At 38.8% G+C, this 3,663-nt stretch overlaps 1 non-coding gene across 1 annotated transcript; it reads left to right on the top strand.

The window, feature by feature from the left end:
• Positions 1-1,853: 1,853 nt before the first annotated feature.
• On the top strand, positions 1,854-1,960 carry LOC141624275 (small nucleolar RNA R71). The gene has a single exon (XR_012534082.1). It is a non-coding gene; the product is annotated as a small nucleolar RNA R71 (small nucleolar RNA).
• Positions 1,961-3,663: the final 1,703 nt, after the last annotated feature.

Below are 3,663 nucleotides of genomic sequence, written 5' to 3'. Positions count from 1 at the left end.
TCTTCTTCATTGCTTGACTTTGGCGAGCTTTTCAAACTCTCTTTGTTACAATTCACTTGCTCTTTGAATGGAGCATCATCGACTTTCTTCTTCCATTGGAGTTCCGACTTCTTCCTATTATCCTTCCGGCTATAATGATCAACCATAAAACATGGTTCATGCAAACGGGGAGCTCTCATGGTCTTGTCAAGATTGAAAGTTATGCTTTCATCTCCCACTTCTAGAGTGAGCTCTCCATGCTTCACATCTATCACCGCACCCACGGTGTGCAAGAAAGGTCTACCTAGAATGATTGGAATATTTGAGTCTTCTTCCATGTCAATAATGACAAAGTCCACCAGGATGAAAAATTTCCCAACTCTTACGGGAACATCTTCCCATATCCCCAATGGTGTCTTCGTCGATCTATCGGCCATTTGGAGTGTGCTATTGGTATATTTAAGCTCTCCCATCCCTAACCTTTTACTCACTGAGTACGGCATAACACTACTCACACTAGCCCCTAGATCATATAAGGCTTTGTTGATCGTAGTGTCGCCAATGGTACACGGTATTGAGAAGCTTCCCGGATCTTTAAGTTTTGGAGGTGAACTCCCTTGAAGTATGCACTACTCACCTTAGTGAAGGCGATAGTCTCAAGCATCCGGATCGACTTCTTTTTCTTAAGGATGTCTTTCATGTACTTTTCATTGGCCGGCACGTGATTGATTAATTCCGTGAAAGAAATCGAGACTTCCAAATTCTTCACAATTTCCATAAATTTTCCAAGTTGGTCATCAAATTTGGGCTTGGCTTGACGACTTGGAAAAGGAAGTCTAATCACAATGGGTTCCTTCTCCTTGGCCTTGTCTTCATTTTTCTTTGAAACTTCTTCTTTTGATGGTTCTCCATCCTTGGGGTTTTGCACAACTTCTTCTTTGTCACTAACTTTCACAACTTCATCCTCAACTTGCATCTTTGGTGCTTCATACCTCGTACCACTTCTCAAGTGAATGGCACTAACCGTTTCATGTCTCGGGGGATTACTTTGAGGTGGTAATTGCCTCTTTTGTCTTTGTGAGCTTGAAGATGCTAGTTGAGTTAATTGGGTTTCCAACATTTTGGTGTGGGCTAGGATGTTGTTGATGGTGATTTCCTTTGCTTGACTATCCTTTTGCATTTGAGTGAAAAACTCTTGTTGATTCTTTTGCATTTCGAGGACGACTTTTTGAACATCAAAACCTTGGTCATTTTGTTGATTGTATGGAGTTTGATTTTGGTAACCTTGGTTTTGGTTGTAAAAGAGTCTTTGATTTTGGTTTCTCATGGGAGGTGGGGTGTATGTTGGTTAAGGGTTTTGAACATTTTGGCTTTTGTATGAGAGATTTGGGTGGAATTTGGTGTTCTCATTGTAATAATTTGAATAAGGGGTACCACTCTTGTATGCTTGAAAAGCATTCACTTGTTCATTTGTTCCCCTACATTCACTTTGGTCATGTCCCAAAGTTACACAATTCTCACATATCCCACTTGGGATTGATGAAGATGCCGTCATGGCATTAACATGTTGCTTTGGTGATTTTGAGGCTTCTTCAAGTCCAGCCATAGCTTTTTCGAACTTCAAATTGATGGTATCAATGTGAGCACTAAGTTGAGCACCCAATTGAGTAATAGAGTCCACTTCATACTTTCCTCCTCTAGTAGCCTTGCGAGGTCTACTATATTGTGAATTATGGACCGCCATTTCCTCAATCTTGTTCCAAGTTTGATTGTCATCAACTTCGGTGAACATTCCATTTGATCCCATGTTGAGAATGTTTCATGAGTCTTCATAAAGATCATTCCAAAATTGTTGTACCAAGAACCACTCGCTAAGTCCATGATGAGAACATGAGCGACAAATTCCCTTGAATTGCTCCCAAGCTTCATACAAGGATTCTTCATCTCTTTGCTTAAAGCCCGTAATTTGAGCTCTTAGCATGTTAGTCTTTTCCGGTGGATAGAACTTTTTGTAGAAAGCTAGAGCCAATTTTTTCCAAGAATCAATTTCGAGAGTAGCCTTATCAAGGCCTTTAAACCATTGTTTTGCAGTGCCAATTAGAGAAAAAGGAAATAAGACCCATCGAATTTGGTCTTGAGTTACACCGGTTTGAGAAATCGCATCACAATAGTCGCAAAAAGTCTCCATGTGAGAGTGAGGGTCTTCACTAGGCATCCCCCCAAATTGGCTTCTTTCGACTAATTGGATAAATGCGGATTTGGCAATGAAATTTCCGGTTAAGTGTTGTGGTGTGGGAGTACCATTGGGTAGGTTCTCCTCGGTTGGTACGGAATGTGATGAAAATTTAGGCATTGTGGGTTGATTTTGTGTTGGATTTTGTGTTGGGTTCTCCTCACCTTCTCTTGCAAAAGGGTTGATGAACTCAATAGTGTTTGGTTGAATATATACAACCTCACCAATACCTCTCAAAGTTCTCCTAGCAAGTCTTCTATTGTTTGTCAAAGTCCTTTCAATTTCGTGATCAAAGGGTAACAAGTTACCTTGTGATATTCTAGACATGCAAAATATCAAACAACTCGAAAATAATTAGAACAAATCTTGAGGAGTTTTACTTCCCCAAGGCAAAGAAAGACACAACTAATAACAATTTAAGAAAATCTAAATCAAGTTAACACCGACCCCGGCAACGGCGCCATTTTTGGTCGGACTCACTTGGAGGTTTAGTTTTCGGTACTTGTTGTTAGGAGCACCTAGACCAAAACACAATTTATAACTCCACAAACAACTCTACAATTAGTAAAGGGGCAAGTAAAGGTCGGATCCCAAGGAACGGGAATTGAGATGAGATTTTCAATTGCAACTAGCGGTGCCTATGGGTGTCACAATTTGGGGTTTGAAGTAGAAGATCACTAAACTAAATAGCAACAAAAGTAAACAAGCAAGATGATTAAAAAGGGATGTAAACAATTGATAAAAGGCACTAGGGTGTCATGGGGTCATAGAGGATTCATGGGAATTGATCATACAAACATATTCTCAAATTATAAGCAAGCAATTATTGTTGTGATGGATCGAGTTGGTTTATATCTTACAATCCTAGGAAAGTTTGGGTCTCGGAGCCGAATCGATTAGATTGTACAACACCTACAAGTCGACTTAATCTTCCCTACTCAATTATATGCATGGTCTAATGAGACTCGAGTTGGTTTATGTCTTACAAGTCTCATTGAAAAGATAGGTGATGGGTAAAAAAAATGCAAGGATTCATAGGCTCGCATTTCATCAAACATAACATGTGCATAAGTTGAGATCACAACAAGCAAGCAAATAAACTATGAAAACATATTAATTTAAGCATGAATCATCCCCCATGTTGGTTTCCCCTAATTACCCATTAACCCTAGCTAAGGAAACTACTTACTCATTGTCATGTTGAACATGCTAGCAAGGTTGTCAATCATACCAACAAAGTAAAACATGATGAATAAATGAAGATAATTAACAATAATTAAAAAGGGATTAAGAGAATTATACCTACTAATGATTCCAATAATAAAGCTAAGAATAATAGAATTACTTGATGATTGATTGGAAGGTTGTCAATCTCTCAATAATAACCCAAATAATCTTCAATTACCCAAAATGAAAGGTAAACAAAAGAGAGATTAAGGAAATGAGATTTG

This window comes from Silene latifolia, chromosome X (assembly GCF_048544455.1).
Source record: "Silene latifolia isolate original U9 population chromosome X, ASM4854445v1, whole genome shotgun sequence".
NCBI classification, from domain to species: domain Eukaryota; kingdom Viridiplantae; phylum Streptophyta; class Magnoliopsida; order Caryophyllales; family Caryophyllaceae; genus Silene; species Silene latifolia.
This window is presented reverse-complemented; position numbering and strand designations above follow the sequence as displayed.